This window comes from Orcinus orca, chromosome 3 (assembly GCF_937001465.1).
Source record: "Orcinus orca chromosome 3, mOrcOrc1.1, whole genome shotgun sequence".
In the NCBI taxonomy this organism is placed as follows: domain Eukaryota; kingdom Metazoa; phylum Chordata; class Mammalia; order Artiodactyla; family Delphinidae; genus Orcinus; species Orcinus orca.
In genome coordinates, this window is record NC_064561.1 from 124,672,516 (window position 1) to 124,697,064 (window position 24,549).

General features: G+C 42.6%; 1 protein-coding gene and 1 long non-coding RNA gene across 6 annotated transcripts in view; one reads left to right on the forward strand and one right to left on the reverse strand.

Moving 5' to 3' along the window:
- The window catches only part of PDE8B (phosphodiesterase 8B), a 385,418-nt gene that overhangs the window by 344,350 nt on the left and 16,519 nt on the right, over positions 1-24,549 (reverse strand). The gene's annotated exons all lie outside the window — the stretch shown is intronic.
- LOC125963931 (uncharacterized) lies at positions 893-14,944 on the forward strand. 2 transcript variants are annotated; one of them, XR_007476386.1, is made up of 4 exons: positions 4,251-4,287; positions 4,414-4,913; positions 13,762-13,920; positions 14,328-14,944. It is a non-coding gene; the product is annotated as an uncharacterized LOC125963931 (long non-coding RNA). The 2 variants fall into 2 exon arrangements; XR_007476385.1 differs by having other exon boundaries at positions 893-4,913.

Below are 24,549 nucleotides of genomic sequence, written 5' to 3' on the forward strand. Positions count from 1 at the left end.
ACAGGCTCTAGAGCACAGGCTCAGTAGAAGTAAGATTGGTGATTTATGCCAATTCATTTACTGTGAAATCCTACAGACAGTAATGCTGGAGCCCATGTGAAGGTCACCGACCGTATCCCACAGTCCAAGAAAAACCAATGATATTTCAACAGAAGGAGAAGAACAGACCTAAATAAAACTCTGACAAGTACCAGCACCAATGCCCAGTGAATTACTGAGAAACAGGAGGACACTGCTCCCTCTGGTTGGCACAGCTAGACCCTTCCTCATCTCTGGCCTTGACCCCTCTCTGGTTACAGAGAACCTACAAATAAACCCACTTGCTTAGGTTACAGAGAACCTAAGCAAATAAACCCACTAGAAGGGAAGAGATCCGTTTCCAGGGTAGGCAAGCTGTGATGGGAATAGTGAGAAAAACATTCTTCTCTGGCAGTGGCCATCTTGGCTACCTGCAAAGTAAGCCTAGAACTCTAGATTCCTTTGGAGTTTTGGTAAAGATCCCCTGAGAGCTGGTTAGCAGGTACATGGGGATTCATTATTCTATTCTTTCTATTTTGTGTATGTTAAAAATTTTCCATAATAAAATGTTTTGAAACATCCTCAAGCATTTGTAACTTTTTAAAAGAATGGTGACAGTGTAATAATTGAATCTGTTCTCCTTTTCCCTATACTGAAGATATTTTTTAAATCAGAAGGTACCTTCATTAATAAACTGGTCAGGAAAGTGTTAGTAATTTTTTATGTGAACATATTAGCTCATATAGTAGGTTACATGTCTAATAACTGAACGGGGAAATAATCTATTCAGACAGGTTTTTTTTTTGGTTTTGTTTTTTGTTTTTTGGCTGTGTTGGGTCTTCATTGCTGCGCGCAGGCTTTCTCTAGTTGCAGCGAGCGGGGGCTACTCTTGGTTGCGGTGACCGGGGGCTACTCTTGGTTGCGGTGCGCAGGTTCTCACTTCAGTGGCTTTTCTTGTTGTGCAGCATGGGCTCTAGGTGCGTGGGCTTCAGTAGTTGTGGCTCGTGGGCTCAGTAGTTGTGGCTCACAGGCTCTAAAGCGCAGGCTCATGGCACACAGGCTTAGCTGCTCCGTGGCATGTGGGATCTTCCTGGACCAGGGCTCGAACCCATGTCCCCTGCATTGGCAGGCAGATTCATAACCACTGCGCCACGAGGGAAGTCCCTCAGACAGAGTTTTGATACTGAAAACTATCTTCAAAGTTATGTTAGTGAATGAAATAGCCATCAGGTTCATATCTGACTGGAGGCAAGGATGTCAGTAACTTTGGGAATCTCCAGCCTGCTTTCTCCTTTAATCCACTGAGAAATGGATTTGTGATCATGGTACTCAGACTCAGACCAAACCCACTATCAGAACCACACAGATTAAAGAGTAGTCAGGAAATTGATAAGGTGAATAGACTTTGACCTAGGTCTGGTCAAATGCATGTAGCTGACCTCCAATTTACTTGGGCTCAAGTAAATGCTTGGAATGGACTGACAATGTTTTGTATACTAATACTTGGCTAGAGGCAGAGCCTCCAGTGTACCAGAGTCCTGAGCACCATTCTCATCCTGGCCCTGCCATTTACCCCAGTCACTAATATGGGCAACCAGTTCCACACAGGTGTCATCTGACAGCACCTCAGCCCACACCCACACTATGGATCTCTAGATTTTGCGCCAGGGTTTCTCTGACACCAGGATCTGTGATGCCTGTTGAAAGCTTCCTGGCAGTCACACATGCACAATTCAGAGGTGTTCAGCAATCATTACTTTTGAGGCTCCCCTTGGATCGGATGTTGTAGGTAGACAGAAATAAGGACCCCATTGTGGTGGAAGTGCAGATCCAGTAGCAACACAGTTAAGGCTCTCACCTGTGGTGGACTGGGATAAGCTACAGGTAGAAGGAGAAGCTTTGGGTTATGCAGTTGCTGTGCACCTGAACAATATGGAAGCAATGATAATGATAAGAAATGGGGAATTCATTGGCTTTTGCAAACTGCTTTGGAAATCTTGAAAAGAGGAAATTGATGGAGTCAGGTTAACCAACAATCAACTCAAGCGTACTGTGAACTCTAGAAGATCTCCACGGCAATGTTTAAAACACTTTATCTCCTAGAGGTGCAGGGAATATTGTCTTGAATATTAAACCGATAACTGAGTCATAAGGTGACAAAGTCAAAAGGCGACAGAATACAAAGCATCAACAGGTCTCCTATTTCAGTTAGGGTCCTTAAAGGAAAAGTTTAAGATCTTAAGACCTGGGATAGGGTAGACAAGTCTGAAAATATTGTCACTAGATATATTTTAATCCTCCAGGAGAGCAGAACCAGCCTTTTTCCCCCCAGCTAGAAGAGAACAGCCTCACCTGGCCAGGACACCCTGCAAAGAACTTACCTGAACCTTGCCTTGCAGAATGATGCTTGTCCTCCTTAAGATCCTCTCCCACCTCCACTCTCTGCCTCCAGGATAACTAGAGCCAGGGCTTGGCTCAAGCAGGAGGGGAAATATATCCCAGCTCCAGTAGGAAATAGTTTTACTGAATGAATTGAAGGCCATGGTTAACGCATTCAGCCAGGAACCTGGTTATGCTAGTGGGATTGAGTCTCGAGGATGTCGGACCAGGTAGGGTGAATGGAAAGCAGAGAATTAATTGACATGACAGCCCTCTTCTTTGATTTAAACTGTCCTGGCAAGGAAACTATCCACGGCAAAGATAGTTTCTTGAGGTTTGGACAAAATAAGGGCCTACAATAAATAAAGTTCAGTTGCTGGAACTTACCTGACATAGCTCTGAGAAAGCTCAAGACAAGTAGAAATATTAGAGTAGACTTATTTTTTCTTGATTATTCATTTATGACAGATCACAGAAAGTGTTCATTAGGAATTAACAGAGGCAAAATGTAATTTAAATTTCTACAAGCATCTAAGTTTTTTTAAAAAGTTTGTAGGAAATACACATAGATTCCATTTCACATAACTGAATTCCATCAAGCTCTTTGATTTTTGTCATCATCATTGAATGACCTATACTGGCCAATAAGGCATGGTTTATACTTGAACAGTGGTGACAATTTTAAAAAATTTTAGCGTGGTAAAATATACATACATACAACTTACCATTTTAACAACTTTTAAGCCTATTACTCAGTGGCATTAAGTACATTCACACTGTTGTGCAACCATCACACTACCCATCTCCAGAACACTTTCTGTGTTCCTGATTAGACTGGCATTCAGACAAAGATTCAAGAGGATTCCTGCAAAGACTTCTTGAGTTCTTTTTGTATAACTCTCTCCTCTCAGGTACTCTGCCTCTAAAACTATAGTTGCCTTGGTCTTCTTGAACTACAATCTCTATCTACCCAATTCAGTGAGACTGTCACATTCCATATAGTTTCCTCTGCCTAAAGCACAGCCTTGGAGCTACCTACAAGCAGAAAGCCTATGCCATGGTAGGTCTTGTCCCATTCGTTTCCCTCTTCCCAGGGATCACAATCTTGTTTGACTCTTGTCCAGTGTTTGAAAACAATTATTTCCTATATTTTGCTTAGTTTTCTACTTGCTTAGGTTCAAAAGGTAATTCCAGACTGGATTATTCCCTCATGGCTGGAAGCAGTTATCAGAAAGTTCTTCAAGTAACTCAGCTTAAGTGTCAGCTCAGGGAAAATATCCTGCTGTTAGGACACTGTCTTCCAGGATATTGTACATATGTGCTAAAACAAGAGCTGGTATATAGTGCCATGTCCCCTGTGTCTAGCAACACTGGTCCAGGAAACACGAGGCAGAAGTAGCATTGGCCCCCCACTCACCAACACTCCTTATAATCTAGTTAAAATTTGTGTTTCCCATTCCCACAATTACAATTCTGTTGTAGTAATCAATTTCTGTTGAATTAATCATCCTACCTTTAAGTAGGAGAATATTTCCCTAGGGGAAATGGTAGGCCTTCTACTGAACTTGAGGCTATGACCTGTTAACTTTGGCCTCCTCAAGGCAGTAGACTAGCAAGCAGAGAAAGGTGTTCTAATACTGGCAAGAATAATTGACTCTGATTACCATGAAAAGCTAAGGCTGCTCTTAAATAATGTGTGCAGGGAGGAGTATTCTGGAACACAGGAGATTCACCAGGATATCAACTGATGATTGATCAGTGATGATGAAACAGGCAGTTGCAGCAGTCATGGACTTACAAAGACAACTAAAGGGCCAGACTCCTTCGAGATGAGGGTCTGAGTCATCCATTCAGGAAAGCAACCAAGATCAGCCAAAGAACCAGCTGAGGGTAAGGGAAATCTAGGGCAGACAGTAGGAAAGGGAGATGACAAATATTAATTATGGACTAGGGACATATTGCAGCAGCAGGGAATGTAACTTCTTCTACTAACCTTCTTGTATTAAATCTTTGTAGGGTTTGCAGCTGGCCAAAGTTTGAAGACCACTCTGGACAGATTGGATTTAATGCAGAACAGAAAAGTATATAAGGACAAAGGTTGAACCCTATTGGAAATATGTTGTGGTTTCAAAATAAGTCCACAAATTCTTTGCTGCTCCTTCATTCAAAAGGTGACACCTAATTCCCTTCCCCTTAAGTGTGGACTGTACTTAGTGACTCACTTCTAAGGAATAGAATGTGGTGCAAGTGACAGTGTATGACTTCTGAGACGAGGTCATAAAAGGCCTTGTGACCCCTCTCTCTCTCATCACTCATTAAAGGAAGCCAGTTGCCATATCATAAGGACACTCTTAACAGCCCTACGTTGTGGGTGAACTAATGTAGTGATCTTTCAGCCCTAATCAAGCTTTCAGATAAATGCAACCCTGGCTTGAAATATTGGATGTAACATCATGAGAGACCCTGAGCCAGAACCACCAGTTAAGTTGCTCCTGAGTTACTGACCCATAGAAACTGTGGGTAATAATTGCTTGTTTGTTGTAAGACACTAAATTTGGGGCTCATTCCTTATGCAGTGACATGTAACTAACTTAATGATTCCTCCACAGCACTTACATCCTCTTGTTTGACTCTTAACCGCAGCATTCCTGGAGGTGACCATTTCTGCATAGGCTTTGACCTGCTGCCCCCAGGTGTAATCTGAAGCATACGACCTCAGCCCATGCTGGGGACCTTTAGCTTCCTACACTGGGAATTCTCCTAGGTGTGGGACACTGGCAAGATGCCTCCTAGCACTCACAATAATGAGAAAGAAACCAAAGGATAAATGCTTTCCCTTTCACCACTCAGGTGTTAAGTTCTGAGGTGGCTTTCACAAAGCTTCTGAGAAGGTGTTGGTAGGCTTGAGCACCAGCTGCTCAAATGTCTCTAACTTTACAAGGTAGTTTTCTTTTTACCCTACTTTTTTTTTTTTTTTTTTTTTTTTTTGCGGTACGCGGACCTATCACTGCTGTGGCCTCTCCCATTGTGAAGCACAGGCTCCGGACGTGCAGGCCCAGCGGCCATGGCCCGCGGGCCCAGCCGCTCCGTAGCACATGGGATCCTCCCAGACCGGGGCACGAACCCGCGTCCCCTGCATCGGCAGGCGGACTCTCAACCACTGCGCCACCAGGGAAGCCCTACCCTACTTTTTATTATGAAAATTTTCAAACATAAAGAAGTTCAGGGACGAGGGGAAGATGGCGGAAGAGCAAGACGCAGAGATCACCTTCCTCCCCACAGATACACCAGAAATACATCTACACGTGGAACAACTCCTACAGAACACCTACTGAACGCTGGCAGAAGACCTCAGACCTCCCAAAAGGCAAGAAACTCCCCACGTACCTGGGTAGGGAAAAAGAAAAAAGAAAAAACAGAGACAAAAGAATAGGGACAGGACCTGCACCAGTGGGAGGGAGCTATGAAGGAGGAAAGGTTTCCACACACTAGGAAGCCCCTTCGCGGGCGGAAACTGAGGGTGGCGGAGCGGGGGAGCTTCGGCGCCGTGGAAGAGAGCACAGCAACAGGGGTGCGGAGGGCAAAGCGGGGAGATTCCCGCACAGAGGATCAGGGCCGACTGGCACTGACCAGCCCGAGACGCTTGCTGCTCACCCGCCGGGGCGGGCGGGGCTGCAAGCTGAGGCTCGGGCTTCGGTCGGAGCGCGGGGAGAGGACTGGGGTTGGCGGCGTGATCACAGCCTGACGGGGCTAGTGCCCCACGGCTAGCCGGGAGGGAGTCCTGGAAAAGGTCTGGACCTGCCGAAGAGGCAAAAGACTTTTTCTTCCCTCCTTGTTTCCTGTTGCGCGAGGAGAGGGGATTAAGAACGCCGCTTGAAGGAGCTCCAGAGACGGGCGCGAGCCGCGGCTAAAAGCGCGGACCCCAGAGACGGGCAGGAGACGCTAAGGCTGCTGCTGCCACCACTAAGAAGCCTGTGTTCAAGCACAGGTCACTATCCACACCTCCCTTCCGGGGAGCCTGTGCAGCCCGCCACTGCCAGGGTCCCGGGAACCAGGGACAACTCCCCCGGGAGAACGCACGGCGCGCCTCAGGCTGGTGCAACGTCACGCTGGCCTCTGCCGCCAAAGGCTCACCCTGCACTCCGTGCCCCTCCCTCCCCCCGGCCTGAGTGAGCCAGAGACCCCAAATCAGCTGCTACTTTAACCCCGTCCTGTCTGAGCGAAGAACAAACGCTCTTTGGCGACCTACACACAGAGGCGGGGCCAAATCTGGGAGCTGTGAGAACAACGAAGAGAAAGGGAAATCTCTCCCAGCAGCCTCAGAAGCAGCGGATTAAAGCTCCACAATCAACTGGATGTACCCTGCATCTGTGGAATACATGAATAGACAACGAATCATCCCAAATTGAGAAGGTGGACTCTGAGAGCAAGATTTAGGATTTTTTCCCCTTTTCCTCTTTTTGTGAGTGTGTGTGTGTATGCTTCTGTGTGAGATTTTGTCTGTATAGCTTTGCTTCCACCATTTGTCCTAAGGTTCTATCCGTCCGTTTTTTTTTTAAATTTTTTTCTTAATAATTATTTTTTAATTTAATAACTTTATTATATTTTACTTTATTTTATTTCACTTTATCTTCTTTCTTTCTTTCTTTTTTCCTCCCTCCCACCATCCCTCCCTCCCTCCTTTCTTTCCTTCCTTCCTTCCTGCCTTCCTTCCTTCCTTCTTCCTCCCTCCCTTCCTTCCTTCCTTCCTTCCTTTCTTTCTTCCTCCTTCTACTAATTCTTTCTCTCTACTTTTTCTCCGTTTTATTCTGAGCCGTGAGGATGAAAGGCTCTTGGTGCTGCAGCCAGGAGTCAGTGCTGTGCCTCTGAGGTGGGAGAGACAACTTCAGGACACTGGTCAACAAGAGACATCCCAGCTCCACATAATATCAAACAGCGAAAATCTCCCAGAGACCTCCATCTTAACACCAGCACCCAGCTTCACTCAACGACCAGCAAGCTACAGTGCTGGATATCCTATGCCAAACAACTAGCAAGACAGGAACACAACCCCACCCATTAGCAGAGAAGCTGCCTAAAATCATAAGTCCACAGACACCCCAAAACACACCACCAGACGTGGACCTTCCCACCAGAAAGACAAGATCCAGCCTCATCCACCAGAACACAGGCACTAGTCCCCTCCACCAGGAAGCCTACACAACCCACTGAACCAACCTTAGCCACTGGGGACAGACACCAAAAACAATGGGAACTACGAACCTGCAGCCTACAAAAAGGAGACCCCAAACACAGTAAGATAAGCAAAAGGAGAAGACAGAAAAACACACCGCAGATGAAGGAGCAAGATAAAAACCCACCAGACCTAACAAATGAAGAGGAAATAGGCAGTCTACCTGAAAAAGAATTCAGAATAATGATAGTAAAGATGATCCAAATCTTGGAAACAGAATAGACAAAATGCAAGAAACATTTAACAAGGACCTAGAAGAACTAAAGATGAAAAAAACAATGATGAACAACACAATAAATGATATGAAAAATACTCTAGATGAGATCAATAGCAGAATAACTGAGGCAGAAGAACCGATAAGTGACCTGGAAGATAAAACAGTGGAAATAACTACTGCAGAGCAGAATAAAGAAAAAAGAATGAAAAGAATTGAGGACAGTCTCAGAGACCTCTGGGACAACATTAAACGCACCAACATTCGAATTATAGGGGTTCCAGAAGAAGAAGAGAAAAAGAAAGGGACTGAGAAAATATTTCAAGAGATTATAGTTGAAAATTTCCCAAATATAGGAAAGGAAATAGTTAATCAAGTCAAGGAAGAACAGAGAGTCCCATACAGGATAAATCCAAGGAGAAATACGCCAAGACACATATTAATCAAACTGTCAAAAATTAAATACAAAGAAAGCATATTAAAGGCAGCAAGGGAAAAACAAAAATAACACACAAGGGAATCCCCGTAAGGTTAACAGCTGATCTTTCAGCAGAAACTCTGCAAGCCAGAAGGGAGTGGCAGGACATATTTAAAGTGATGAAGGAGAAAAACCTGCAACCAAGATTACTCTACCCAGCAAGGATCTCATTCAGATTTGATGGAGAAATTAAAACCTTTACAGACAAGCAAAAGCTGAGAGAGTTCAGCACCACCAAACCAGCTTTACAACAACTGCTAAAGGAACTTCTCTAGGCAAGAAACACAAGAGAAGGAAAAGACCTACAATAACGAACCCAAAACAATTAAGAAAATGGGAATAGGAATATACATATGGATAATTACCTTAAGTGTAAATGGACTAAATGCTCCCACCAAAAGACACAGATTGGCTGAATGGATACAAAAACAAGACCCATATATTTGCTGTCTACAAGAGACCCACTTCAGACCTAGAGACACATACAGACTGAAAGTAAGGGGATGGAAAAAGATATTCCATGCAAATGGAAGCCAAAAGAAAGGTGGAGTAGCAATTCTCATATCAGACAAAATAGACTTTAAAATAAAGACTATTAGAAGAGACAAAGAAGGACACTACATAATGATCAAGGGATCGATCCAAGAAGAAGATATAACAATTGTAAATATTTATGCACCCAACATAGGAGCACCTCAATACATAAGGCAAATACTAACAGCCATAAAAGGGGAAATTGACAGTAACACATTCATAGTAGGGGACTTTAACACCCCACTTTCACCAATGGACAGATCATCCAAAATGAAAATAAATAAGGAAACACAAGCTTTAAATGATACATTAAACAAGATGGACTTAATTGATATTTATAGGACACTCCATCCAAAAACAACAGAATACACATTTTTCTCAAGTGCTCATGGAACATTCTCCAGGATAGATCATATCTTGGGTCACAAATCAAGCCTTTAAGAAAATTGAAATTGTATCAAGTATCTTTTCCGACCACAACGCTATGAGACTAGATATCAATTACAGGAAAAGATCTGTAAAAAATACAAACACATGGAGGCTAAACAATACACTACTTAATAACTAAGTGATCACTGAAGAAATCAAAGAGGAAATCAAAAAATACCTAGAAACAAATGACAATGGAGACACAACGACCCAAAACCTATGGGATGCAGCAAAAGCAGTTCTTAGAGGGAAGTTTATAGCAATACAAGCCCACCTTAAGAAACAGGAAACATCTCGAATAAACAACCTAACCTTGCACCTAAAGCAATTAGAGAAAGAAGAACAAAAAACCCCCAAAGTTAGCAGAAGGAAAGAAATCATAAAAATCAGATCAGAAATAAATGAAAAAGAAAGGAAGGAAACGATAGCAAAGATCAATAAAACTAAAAGCTGGTTCTTTGAGAAGATAAACAAAATAGATAGGGCTTCCCTGGTGGTGCAGTGGTTGAGAGTCCACCTGCCGATGCAGGGGACATGCGTTTGTGCCCCGGTCCGGGAAGATCCCACATGCCACGGAGTGGCTGGGCATGTGAGCCATGGCCGCTGAGCCTGCGCGTCCGGAGCCTGTGCTCCGCAATGGGAGAGGCCACAACAGTGAGAGGCCCACATACAAAAAAAAAAAAAGATAAACCATTAGCCAGACTCATCAAGAAAAAAGGAGAAGACTCAAATCAATAGAATTAGAAATGAAAAAGGAGAAGTAACAACTGACACTGCAGAAATACAAAAGATCATGAGAGATTACTACAAGCAACTCTATGCCAATAAAATGGACAACCTGGAAGAAATGGACAAATTCTTAGAAATGCACAACCTGCCAAGACTGAGTCAGGAAGAGATAGAAAATATGAACAGACCAATCACAAGCACTGAAATTGAAACTGTGATTAAAAATCTTCCAACAAACAAAAGCCCAGGACCAGATGGCTTCACAGGTGAATTCTATCAAACATTTAGAGAAGAGCTAACACCTATCCTTCTCAAAGTCTACCAAAATATAGCAGAGGGAGGAACACTCCCAAACTCATTCTATGAGGCCACCATCACCCTGATACCAAAACCAGACAAGGATGTCACAAAGAAAGAAAACTACAGGCCAATATCACTGATGAACATAAATGCAAAAATCCTCAACAAAATACTAGCAAACAGAATCCAACAGCACATTAAAAGGATCATACACCATGATCAAGTGGGGTTTATTCCAGGAATGCAAGGATTCTTCAATACACACAAATCAATCAATGTGATAAACCATATTAACAAACTGAAGGAGAAAAACCATATGATCATCTCAAGAGATGCAGAGAAAGCTCTCGACAAAATTCAACACCCATTTATGATAAAAACCCTGCAGCAAGTAGGCATAGAGGGAACTTTCCTCAACATAATAAAGGCTGTATATGACAAACCCACAGCCAACATCGTCATCAATGGTGAAAAACTGAAAGCATTTCCACTAAGGTCAGGAACAAGACAAGGTTGCCCACTCTCACCACTCTTATTCAACATAGTTTTGGAAGCTTTAGCCACAGCGATCAGAGAAGGAAAGGAAATAAAAGGAATCCAAATCGGAAAAGAAGAAGTAAAGCTGTCACTGTTTGCAGATGACATGATACTATACATAGAGGAACCTAAAGATGCTACCAGAAAACTACTAGAGCTAATCAATGAATGTGGTAAAGTTGCAGGATTCAAAATTAATGCACAGAAATCTCTGGCATGCCTATACAATAGTGATGAAAAATCTGAAAGTGAAATTAAGAAAACACTCCCATTTACCACTGCAACAAAAAGAATAAAATATCTAGCAATAAACCTACCTAAAGAGACAAAAGACCTGTATGCAGAAAACTATAAGACACTGATGAAAGAAATTAAAGATGATACAAATAGATGGAGAGATATACCATGTTCTTGGATTGGAAGAATCAACATTGTGAAAATGACTCTACTACCCAAAGCAATCTACAGATTCAATGCAATCCTTATCAAATTACCACTGGCATTTTTCACAGAACTAGAACAAAAAATTTGACAATTTGTATGGAAACACAAAAGACCCCGAATAGCCAAAGCAATCTTGAGAACGAAAAACGGAACTGGAGGAATCAAGCTCCCTGACTTCAAAGCTACAGTAATCAAGACAGTATGGTACTGGCACAAAAACAGAAAGATAGATCAATGGAACAGGATAGAAAGCCCAGAGGTAAACCCATGCACATATGGTCACATTATCTTTGATAAAGGAGGCAGGAATGTACAGTGGAGAAAGGACAGCCTCTTCAATAAGTGGTGCTGGGAAAACTGGACAGGTACATGTAAAAGTATGAGATTAGATCACTCTCTAACACCATACACAAAAATAAGCTCAAAATGGATTAACGACCTAAATGTAAGGCCAGAAACTATCAAACTCTTAGAGGAAAACATAGGCAGAACACTCTATGACATAAATCACAGCAAGATCCTTTTTGACCCACCTCCTAGAGTAATGGAAATAAAAACAAAAACAAACAAATGGCACCTAATGAAACTTCAAAGCTTTTGTGCAGCAAAGGAAACCATAAACAAGACAAAAAGACAACCCTCAGAATGGAAGAAAATATTTGCAAATGAAGCAACTGACAAAGGATTAATCTCCAAAATTTACAAGCAGCTCATGCAGCTCAATAACAAAAACCAAACAACCCAATCCAAAAATGGGCAGAAGACCTAAATAGACATTTCTCCAAAGAAGATATAGAGACTGCCAACAAACACACGAAAGAATGCTCAGCATCATTAATCATTAGAAAAATGCAAATCAAAACTACAATGAGATATCATCTCATACCAGTCAGAATGGCCATCATCAAAAAATCTAGAAACAATAAATGCTGGAGAGGGTGTGGAGAAAAGGGAACACTCTGCACTGCTGGTGGGAATGTGAATTGGTACAGCCAGTACTGAGAACACTATGGAGGTTCCTTAAAAAACTACAAATAGAACTACCATCTGACGCAGCAATCCCACTACTGGGCATATACCCTGAGAAAACCAAAATTCAAAAAGAGTCATGTACCAAAATGTTCATTGCAGCTCTATTACAATAGCCCGGAGATGGAAACAACCTAAGTGCCCATCATCGGATGAATGGATAAAGAAGATGTGGCACATATATACAATGGAATATTACTCAGCCATAAAAAGAAACGAAATTGAGCTATTTGTAATGAGGTGGATAGACCTAGAGTCTGTCATAGAGAGTGAAGTAAGTCGGAAAGAGAAAGACAAATACTGTATGCTAACACATATATATGGAATTTAAGAAAAAAAAATGTCATGAAGAACCTAGGGGTAAGACAGGAATAAAGACACAGACCTACTGGAGAACGGACTTGAGGATACGGGGAGGGGGAAGGGTGAGCTGTGACAGGGCGAGAGAGAGGCATGGACATATATACACTAACAAACGTGAGGTAGATAGCTAGTGGGAAGCAGCCGCATGGCACAGGGATATCGGCTCGGTGCTTTGTGACCGCCTGGAGGGGTGGGATAGGGAGGGTGGGAGGGAGGGAGACGCAAGAGGGAAGCGATATGGGAACATATATATATGTATAACTGATTCACTTTGTTATAAAGCAGAAACTAACACACCATTGTAAAGCAATTATACCCCAATAAAGATGTTAAAAAAAAAAGTCAGAGATTGTCATTTTGGATGAAAAAAAAATAATGGTGATATTGACTTATGTGCCTGATTTCTGACATCACTGAGATTCAGATGCAGTCCTTGCTTGACTCTAAAGTCCAGTGTAAGTTACACATGCCTCTCTTCTCGTGTCAAAGTGATCACTCATTGAGACTCTACTAGATTTTACACTGTGTTAGGTTAAAAAGAAAAAAAAGAAGTTCAAAGAATTTTACAGTTAATATCCATATATCCACCACCTAGATTATACAACTAACATTTAACTATTTACTGCATGTCTATCATCTGTCCCTCTATCCATCTACTAATATATCTCATTTTAAAATGCATTTCAAAGTACTTTGCAGACAACAGCACAATTCACCTCTAAGCACTTCAGCATGCATATATTTAACGAGAAGTCAATATCTACGATTTTTTTTCTTTTAAGGCAAAACTTATATTCAGTGAAATGCAGAAATCTCAAGTGTACCATTCAAAAATAAATGTACCTGTTGACCCAAATCCTCTGAAGATATGAGCACTCCCTCATATCCACATTCTACCAATTTCCATTTCCATACACATACAACCACACAGACCACTGTTTTGATTTTTCCTCACCATAGATTAGTTTTGCCTGTTCTAGAACTTCATATAAATGGAACCAGAGAGTACTCTTTTGTGTAAGGCTTCTGTCACCCAGCATGTTTTAATATTTATCCGTACTGTTGTATCCACAGCTTTCCTTTTCATTGCCGACCAGGACTCCACTGCATGAACACGCCAGTTTCCTTATCCATCCTTCTGTGAATATGCTGTTCCTAGTATTTGACTATTATGAATAATGTCGCTGTGAACATTCTTACCCAAATCTGGCTGTATATAGATATTTTCACTGAGTAAGTATTTAGGAATGGAATTGCTGGGTCATAGAAATGTACGTTTCGTTTTATGAGAAACTGTCAGATTTTTCATAAGTGGTTGTCCCGTTTTACGCTTCTACCAATAATTTATGAGAACTCCAATTATTCCACATTCTCAACATTTGCTGCTGCCAGTCTTTGTAATTTAGCCATTTTAGTAGGCATCTAGGAGGTGTCTCATTGTGACTTGAATTTGAATTCCCCTGATAACTAGTGATGCTGAGCACTTTTTCATGTGCTTCTTGGTCATTTGTGTATTAATAGGACATTCTTGTATTGGCTTTTCTGCCTTCCTTGTTTCACTCTCCCATTCCTCACTCTTGGTATCTAGTATCATTTCTCAAACTACCTGTCTGTGACCCTTTGTCTTGGCTTTACTTTAGGGATATGCAGGCTAAGACAGCAGAGAAAGCTGGAGAGCTGAGAAGGTACAACGCCATTCCCTCCCCCGCTCCTATGAAGAGCAAGGGCGATGCTTCTCTCTTCTGGTGACGCCTCACCTCTCCTAGGTTAATAGGTGTGCTTCCATGTGATGTCTGAGGGAGAGGGGGTGAAAAATGCACCTCTGACTAGGAGTATTCTATAAGACCACATGCAGTTAAATTTCTATATCCTTCACAATTAAAGAAATCTTTTGTCTTTTTTTTTTTTTTTTTTGCGGTACTCAGGCCTCTCACTGTTGTGGCCTCTCCCGTTGCGGAGCACAGGCTCCGGGCGCGCAGGCTCAGCGGTCATGGCTCACGGGCCCAGCCGCTCCGCCGCATGTGGGATCTTCCCGGACCGGGGCACGAACCCGTGTCCCCTGCATCGGCAGGTGGACTCTCAACCACTGCGCCACCAGGGAAGCCCAAATCTTTTGTCTTTTGACTCTGTTATCACTGTTAGAATCACTAAGATGGCCATTCACACTAAGTTCAAATACAAAGGACACTGGTCTAAGAAACAGGCAGAGACATGGCTTAGAAAATAAAATTCTTCTTTCATTCATCACCTGAACTTCACGTAAGACCCAGATCAGCCTCCACATGGTGGACACCATCCTTCCTCAACACCAAGAGCACTCTGAAGCGCCTCCTGACTCTCCAGCATCCAGGCCCAAGAGAACAGAGCTGAGAGAGAAGTCCCCACCACCCTCCCCTTCCGCCAGCACTACGCTCATATTCTGCACCAGGATCTGGGTCTTCCTGCCATCACAACAGCAACAATAAAAAAACTTCAAGCTTAACTGAGGATTCTAGACTTAGATACAAAACTACCACCTAGAATAGTGCCTGTAGCTATGCATTCAATAGTTTTGGTTGAATAAAATAATAAGGGTACAGATGAATGGATGCATATTTAAATAACAGTTCAAACAGAATGTGGCAAATACACACACACACACACACACACACACACACGCACACGCACACACACGCACAATGAATGATACAAAGTGCAAGTTCCATGGGGAGGTCCAAGGATGGAAGAGGAAAGTACACATCCCTACAGCCCCCCAGCTAGTCTGGGAGTAACCAAACCCACAGCCTCACTACTTCTGACCTGTCCAGGAGATCTGCACCAGCGCCAGAGGCTCTGAGGAAGCCAAGGAGACACAGGTGATGGCGGACAGAGGTGGTGGCAGCTTGGGGACCAACACGTTCTCACTGCCCCAGGCTCCAGAGGAGGGGGGTCCACCCTGGGACCCTTCAAGCTGTGACCACACTGCCCAGGTGCAAGTCCATAAGGGCCACAGTCGTAGAGCCACCAAAACAGAGCAGGAAGAGGCTTCCCCCTCACAGAGGGCCTGGAAGTAGCCTCTGCCTGGGTGGCAACTGACAGCATCTTGGAAAACGGCTCTCAGGGTGGAGAGCCATGAGGCCCTGCTGTGCAGAAGGCTCTAGAGACCTGTGGTGCACACAGGTCGGGGTGGCAGGTGGTGGCAGCGGTGCAGGCTGAGGAAGTGACAACTGGAAAATGTACCATTTTCCAAGTAGCAGTGGAAGGGGAGGTGATGGAAGTGGAGCAGGTGGAGGAGGGAGAAAGAAATGGAGGCAAGAAGCCAGCAGGTGAAGACATGGACATGTCCAAGTAGAGATGAGCTGCCCACTGGACTTCAAAGACTTAGTACAGAAAAAAAGAATGTAAAACACCTCAATTTTTATATTGATTGCCTGTTGAAATACTACTTTTGATATATTGTATGAAATAAAATATAATTAAATGTTTTAATATGGAAGAAATCAGTGGGCAGGAATGGGCATGAAAGATTTATGGGAGCTGAACAATCTGAACTGAGCCTTGAAGGGTAAGTAGGATTGAGCTGGTGGAAGAAAAGGGAAACAGCCAATAAGAGAGGCTCCAGACTGTATAGACCTGAATTCTTTCTGATGGCTCTCTTCAGAGCTGAAATTAACCTCATCGCAGCATTAAAAAGATCAGGGACACTGGAATCTGAAGATTTAGATTAAAAAAAAACCCTTTCACTATTGATTAGTGTTGGACAAATCACTTAATAAATCTGAGACTCTAATTTCTCATCCGAAAACAGGTATCAGAAAAATTCTATCTCACTCTAGTGATACCTAAATTAGATAGTATGTTAAAGAGCTCTGTTATAAAGCACCTGGAAATATATCATTCTCACTTCTTCTCCAGTATTTCTGTATTAGCGCATCTTCTCAACAGTTTATTTCATAAGACTTGTGTATCTCCTTCAACGCCTACGTGTAGTCAGGGAGGCCTGTGTATTTTAATATATTTTCAAATGCTTCCCTTCTGCATACATATCTCTTCTATAGATATCAGACCCTTCTAATTGACTTTGGGGTATAGAGGGTGGGGGTCTCTGCAGAAGAAAATGGACATTTCCCATCTTCCTGATTTGCCTGCTCAATGAGTAGCAGCGCCATCCACCCAGCTGAGTTACCCTTAGAACACTCCTTTACTGGACAAATCTGCAAATAAGCCCTATTTTACCTCTCAAACATCTTTCATTTCTCTTGCTGCCACCCAAGTCTAACTTTTGTCTTTGCCCGAACTACTGCAATAACCTCCTAGATGCCATTAAATCCTTGACTTTTGTCCATCTCTCTACAATCCGTTCTTTACTCTGCAGCCAAAGTGATTTTCTCAATATTAAGGGAAAAGCATTCAGTCTTACACCATTCAGTGCGATGTTAGCTGAGTTTGTTCTTGTTGTTGATCCCCTTTTTTAGGTTAAGGGAGTTCTCTTCTGTTCCAAGATGGCTAAGAACTTCTAAGATGAATGGGTGTTGAATCCTGTCAAATGCTCTTGATGTGGTAAATAACAGGAACCCTGCCTGAATGGGAGATAGAATTGGAAGGGCAGGGGGAGACGGTATTGTCTGAAATAACTGGATGTGTTATGGCTAGTAGAAGGGGGTCAACTAGAGGCCATCTTGCAGTTCCTGCTGCCTCCACGATTCAAAGGCAACCAGGTACACAGCATGGCCTTTGAAACTACTGATTCTACCTTAGTCTGTGGGTGACAACCGGGATCCACTCTCTGAGAGCACCATCTCAGGACGCCCCTAGAAAGTTTCAGTTGGTATCCATTCCCTTGGCTTGCCGTCCTTCAACAAACAGCAACTGTGACATATCCAACATGAAACTGGGCGTGCAGGTTACCTACTATTCATTGGCAGTCCTTGTAATTAGCTATTGAGCTCAGGTGGCAAATCCCAATGCAAATCTATTCATCAGAGTACGATTAATTAAACTTGACTTTCTCATTAGACACCTATAGTTTCCCTAACCTTTCATTCAGGCTAAGGATTCCATGTAATGAACGTCACCTTACAATTTGTCGTTATCAGTCATATCATTTTATCTTACAGTACTTGATACTACTTAAAATGACCTCGATTTTTCAGAATGACGAGCTTGAAGGACAAAACACTGGTTATTTAATAATTAAAAGATATTGTGAAACAACAAAGGCAGTAAAATATGTTTAGTAATTTATTTCTATTGTATCAACTTTGAAAACCATTTTCAAATCTTCACTCTCTTGGCCACGCTTCTATACGAACAATGCTCAATCCTCAGAATGCCTTATATATCCTGGCAAACAGTTTATGAGCAGATTCCTGGACCCTGATCCTAGATCCTGATTCTGCAAGACTGGAAGCAGTCCAAGTGATGTGGATGTCGGTGACCCATGAGCACCTTTGGAGAGGCTCTGACCTCTGGTATTGGATCTGCCTCTGTCAGGGACGGAACAGTCTCTGCCTCTGCTGTCTGAGTCCACAGAAAATTTCCAGGCAGAAGTGGGTTTCAGCTAAGCGTCCAAGAGAAGCCCCAAGGGCAGACATATCATGAGTTAGCCACTACCTGTCTACCCTCTGCAATGTAACTTAATAAAGGCCCCACAGCCCTGGGAATGAGGTGCAAGGTCACCATCATGATAGGAGTGAGCATCACTGAAATGGCTGAGGACAAGACTCTTCAGTTTGCCTTTAGAAAATGTTTAAATACTTAACTGCCTTGTTGTCCTTCCCTCCCCATTGGTCAAAGTCTCCAGGGCCTCTTCTTTGTCCACTGATACAAACAACAACAGTAATAATAACCCCTTATATTTTATAACGAGACAAGAGAGTCACTGAATTTCAGAACCAGAAGAAATCACTGAGATTGCTTCATTCAGCCCCAGAGAGGTGAAAAGCAGATGACGCGGGACAGGGCAGAGAGGCCTGACTCTTAGGCCAGGGTCTTCCACTAGAACTTTACAAAATTACCTCATGTCTTTTAATCATTAATCTATCTGTCTTATCTGTGCCCCTGCCTCAGAGCAAAACTCAAAACTCCCCAGAGGACAAATCACAAGCAACCCAGCAACCGAAGCACACTGTCTGCTTGGTGGGGCAGTGCGTGAGGTGACAACTGCCTGGGGCTGGCCCTGCCCGGGCTCCACCCAGCACGCTCCTCTGCAGTACTACATTTCCTGTCCTGAATAATCACGAACCGAAATGAACAATAGTGACGACCAGAAAAAAATTGCTGACAATAAAAGTTCTCTTTTATTGAACTTGGTGCATGTAATGTTGCCAGCAAAACAAAAAGTAAAAAATAAAAAGTAAGATAACACAGTACAAACATGCAAACGTGATGACTGACTTTTTTTTCCCCCACTCCATTCATGTATTTTTTAAAAGGAAAAAAACTTAGACCTACATAGTGGTCCGTCACAAAAACAAATATTACAGTTAAACAACAAGAGCAATTAAGATGAATAAACTTTAATTTTTAAGGATATTACTCAAATCAGAAAAAGTTCATGTATGAATTAAAATTTGCCCCTAACCAAACAAAAATATCGATATTACACCTCATGGTTTTAAATTTTAAGCATAAGTAAAAACTCTAGTAGTCACACAGACCCCAGAATTGAGGTACGTAAAGTTCTGTTTCTTCATCTTTGCATTCATTGTGCTGTAACTGTTTATTTGGACTCTACTGTGTAAACGCAGGAATATGTTCATCCCAGGGGCTGGAGGCACAAACTGTACCTGAGGCAAGCTGGAATGATTTCAATCTGTTACAAATGTATTCTCCAAACAATGTATTCAGTCAAGTCACAGTGTGTGCAGGGAGAACAGGAGGGCAACTTATGACTAGGGATTCTCTTCACTTCCACATAAAATGCAACTACTAATGGATAATCAATATAAATGTGTGAATTCTAAGATACATATATATTAATAAAACCCAACAGTAACTCAGCAATTGTTTGGAACTTTAACAAATAATATTTTGGGGACACTGTTTTTTCATTGACATGTTTAGAATTGCCAGAACATGGTAATAATTAAAAGCAGACTAAATTTTAGGGCATCTACAAAGAACCTACAGCTAACATCATGGCTTCCTGGTGACAGACGGAATACTTCTCTCTAAGATAGTGAACACGCAAGGATGCCCTCTTTCATCACTTCTATGCAACACTGAACTGCAAGTTCTAACAATTGCCAAAAAAAAAAGGCTCAGAAGAGAAAGAAAAGGCATAAATATTGGACAGGAAAAAAATAAAACTATCTTTTTTCACAGATAACATTATTATGTTAGAAAATCCTAAGGAATCTACACACACACACACACACACACACACACAGCTACTAAAACTAGTAAATTGAACTTACCAAGGTCATAGGATACAAGGTCAATATACAAACTTGATTATATTTCTATATACCAGGAACGAACATTCGGAAAATGAAATTTAAAATACACTTACATTTATAACGCTATCAAAAAAAATGATAGGGCTTCCCTGGTGGCGCAGTGGTTGAGAGTCCACCTGCCAATGCAGCGGACGCGTGTTCGTGCCCCGGTCCGGGAAGATCCCACATGCCACGGAGCGGCTGGACCCGTGAGCCATGGCCGCTGAGCCTGCGCGTCCGGAGCCCGTGCTCCGCAACGGGAGAGCCTGTACTCTTACAACAGTAAGAGGCCCGCGTACCACAAAAAAAAAAAAAAAAGAAAGAAAAACCATGATATACTTTGGAGTGAATTTAACAAAATATGTATAAAACCTATACACTGAAATTATAAAACATTGCTAAAAAAATTAAGTAAGACCTAAATTAACAGACACATATATCATGTTCATGGATCTGAAGATTCAGTACTATTCAGATGGAAATTCTTGGGGGCTTCCCAGGTGGCGCAGTGGTTAAGAATCCACCCGCCAATGCAGGAGACACATGTTCGAGCCCTGGTCCGGGAAGATCCCACAGCCCGTGAAGCAACTAATCCCGTGTGCCACAACTACTGAGCCCGTGAGCCTAGCGTCCCTGCTCCACAACAAGAGAAGCCACCGCAATGAGAAGCCCACGCACCACAATGAAAAGTAGCCCTCACTCACCACAACTAGAGAAAGCCTGTGCGCAGCAAAAAGACCCAACACAGCCAAAAATAAATAAATAAAATAAATAAATTTTAAAAAAGAAAAAAGATGGAAATTCTCCAGCTTCCCTGGTGGCACAGTGGTTAAGAATCCGCCTGCCAATGCAGGGAAAAAGGGTTCGAGCCCTGGTCCAGGAAGATCCCACAGGCCGTGGAACAACTAAGCCTGTGCACCACAACTACTGAGCCTGTGCCCTAGAGCCCGCAAGCCACGACTACTGAGCCCATGCGCCACAACTACTGAAGCCTGCGTGCCCAGAGCCCGTGCTGCACAACAAGAGAAGCCACTGCAATGAGAAGCCCGCACCCCACAGCTAAAGAAAGCCCGCAATCAGCAATGAAGACCCAATGCAGACAAAAATAAATAAATTTATTAAAAAAAAAAAAGATGGCAATTCTCTCCCAAATTAATTCATGGATTGAACACAATCTCAATCAAAATTCCAGAAGATTTTTTTTTTAGAATTTGATGAGCTGATTCTAAACTTTTTATGGAAATGAAAACGACCTAGAATAACCAAAGCAATTTCAAGACTTTCTATAAAATATAGTAATCAAGACAGTACGATAGTGAAACATATAGACCGATGGAACAGAGAGTCCAGAAGGAGACCCACAAATGTATAGTCAAGTGATTTTCAGCAAAGGTGCCACGGCATTTCAATGGGGAAAGGAATGCTGCAAAAATTACAAGTATTGACCCTTACCTCACAGCATACTCAATAATTAACTCAAAATGTATAACAGACAACATATGAAATTGAAAACTATAAACTCCTAGAAGAAAACCTAAAAGAAAATCTTTGTAACTTTGGTATAGACCAATATTTCTTAGGGCATAAAAACCACAAACAATTAGAGACATAATTGGAAAATGGGGCTTTCTCAAAATTAATACTTTTGCTCATCGAAAAACACTATTAGGAAAACGAAAATCAAGCCACAGAATAGGAGGAAATATTTGCAATATATATACCTCACAAAGGAATTATATGCAGAATATATAAAGAATGAATATAATTCAACTGTGTAGACAGAAACAAACTAAATATAGGCAAAATATTTGAAAAGACACCACAGAAGAAGATATATGAATGAAAATGAGCACAGGGAAAGACCTCAACATCATTAACCATTAGGAAAATGCAGATTAAAACCAAAATAAGATATCACTTCACAGCCACTAGAATGACCAAAGTAAAAGAGACAGACAATACCAAGTGTCAGTGACATTGCTGATAGGAGTGTAAAACACCACTGCTATGTTGGAGAACATTTCAGCACTTTCTCATAAATTTAAACATATGCTTACCATATTGCCCAGTAATTCCACTCCTGGTATTTATCCAAAAGAAATTAAGACATATATCCACACAAAGACTTGTACACAAATGCTCAGAGCAGCTTTCAAAAATATATACAATACCCCTAAACCAGAAACAACCAAATGTCCATCACCAGGGGGAATGGATGAACAAATTGTGGTATATCTACATAATGTAATAAAACTCATCAATAAAAAGGAAGAATCCAAGGATACACTGCAACAACATGGATCAATCTCCAAAGCACTATGATGAATAAAAGATGCCTAACACATTTATATGAAATTCTAGAAAATACAAATTTTCTACAGTGACAGAAAGCAGATCAGCAGTTGCCTGGGGGTGAGAAGAAGGCGAGACTAATTGAACAGGATATAAGGGAACATGGGGGCGGGTATGGAAATATGCTGTATGTGGATTGAGGTGGTGCTTACATGGCTGTGTGCATTTTTCAAAATCCACCAAACTTTACACTTAAAATAGAAGCATTTTGTTGTACATAAATTCTACTATAAAACTCATTTTATGGCTTCCCTGGTGGCACAGTGGTTAAGAATCCGCCTGCCAATGCAGGGGACACGGGTTCGAGCCCTGGTCCAGGAAGATCCCACATGCCGTGAAGCAACTAAGTCTGTGCACCACAACTACTGAGCCTGTGCTCTAGAGCCCGCGAGCCACAACTACTGAGCCTGCGTGCCACAACTACTAAAGCCCGTGCACCTAGAGCTCATGCTCTACAACAAGAGAAACGACTGCAATGAGAAGCCCGCGCAACGCAACGAAGAGTAGTCCCCGCTCGCGGCAACTAGAGAAAGCCCTCGCACAGCAACGAAGACCCAACTCAGCCAAAAATAAATAAATTTCAAAATAAATAAATAAATAAAACTCATTTTAAAAAACAACAGTAGGGACTTCCCTGGCAGTCCAGTGGTTAACACTCGGCGCTTCCACTGCAGGGGGCACAGGTTCAATCCCTGGTCAGGGAACTAAGATCTCATGTGCCGTGCATACAGCCAAAAAAAAAAAACCCCAAAACAAACAAACCACAAAAACCCAATAAGAAACAAGTTCCTAAATGCTCAACTAGCTGCCCATTGTCAGCTAGAGTGCAGGGTTATAAAGGCATCTGCTACACTGAGGACCCTCCAAATATGCACTTGGCTCCAGGCCATGATGTGGTCTCTCACGTGATGGAGAGGACCAGCCCCAAAGGCCAATGGGATGCCTGGACCAGAGGTGGGCTTGGAAGGGCCTATGCTGTGTCCCGTCCCCCTCTCGGATCCCACCTGGCTTTCTGAGGGGAATGAAAGGCACCCCTACCCAAGTAGAGAGCTCATCTAGTCTCAGGAGGGGCCACCAGGCTTCCAAAGGAGTACACTGGAAGGGAAAGAAGAGTGCAAGGGACAGAGACACCTTTGCCCTGCTTTGGACCTCCCTCAGGAACAATACCCACCATGTACTGATGGCTCACTCCATGCCAACCACTATGGGAAGAGTTTTACATGTGTTATTCAACTTCTTACCAGAACCCCAGGTGTCACTCCTTCTGTTAGGCCAGTTCAGAGAGGAAAAAGCAAAAGCGGCAGAGAGGCTAAGAAACTGCCCTGAGCTGTCAGAGCTAGTACGGGACACAGTTGAAGCCAAGGCCACGAAGTCAAGCCTGTGTTCACGTCCACAGCCTCCGCTTGTGAACTAGCTCTGTTCCTGACCCCTCTGCCAGCCTCCCCCCAGCACCCTGCCCGAAGCGCACACTGTCAGGGGCAGGCTCAAGGATGGTGTTCAGAACAAACAGGACCTCGGCCCAGAACACACAGTGCTGTTCGCCTCTCTGCTCCAGCTCCATCGAGTGCCCAAAGTTCAGAATCCTGTTCAGTCATTTTCTCTGTAATTCAAGTACAGAAGTACTTTTAAGAGACGCATAGCATCCTGGCTATTCCCATGTGCTATAAATATGCGCTTTATGGGGAAAATGGGAACTCTGTGTCACATTCAAACTGAGAACTATTTGAAGAAAGGGGGAAATTATCCCATCCTATTGAGTCATGGGGAAAAATAACCACAGTCTATCATACTAGTAAACAGGAATGTAAAAATAGCTTCTGTTTGGAACCGCAGATTGAATGTTAATGTGGCCTTGAGTTTATTTCAAGTATTTTCATTAAGCATTTTTTATTTTTTCAATTCCATCTTTGCAACCTGAAGTTCCCCCCATATTAAACCAAGGTCAAACAAGTTCAGATGCCAACTTGAAAAATCTTAAGATCAATGTGCTCAACTCCCTAGGAAGAAACCGAAGGCAACTGTTCTTTGAAAACAGGCCACCATGACATATAGGTCATTAGTTACTATAGAACAGGACCCCTGAGGGTGGGGC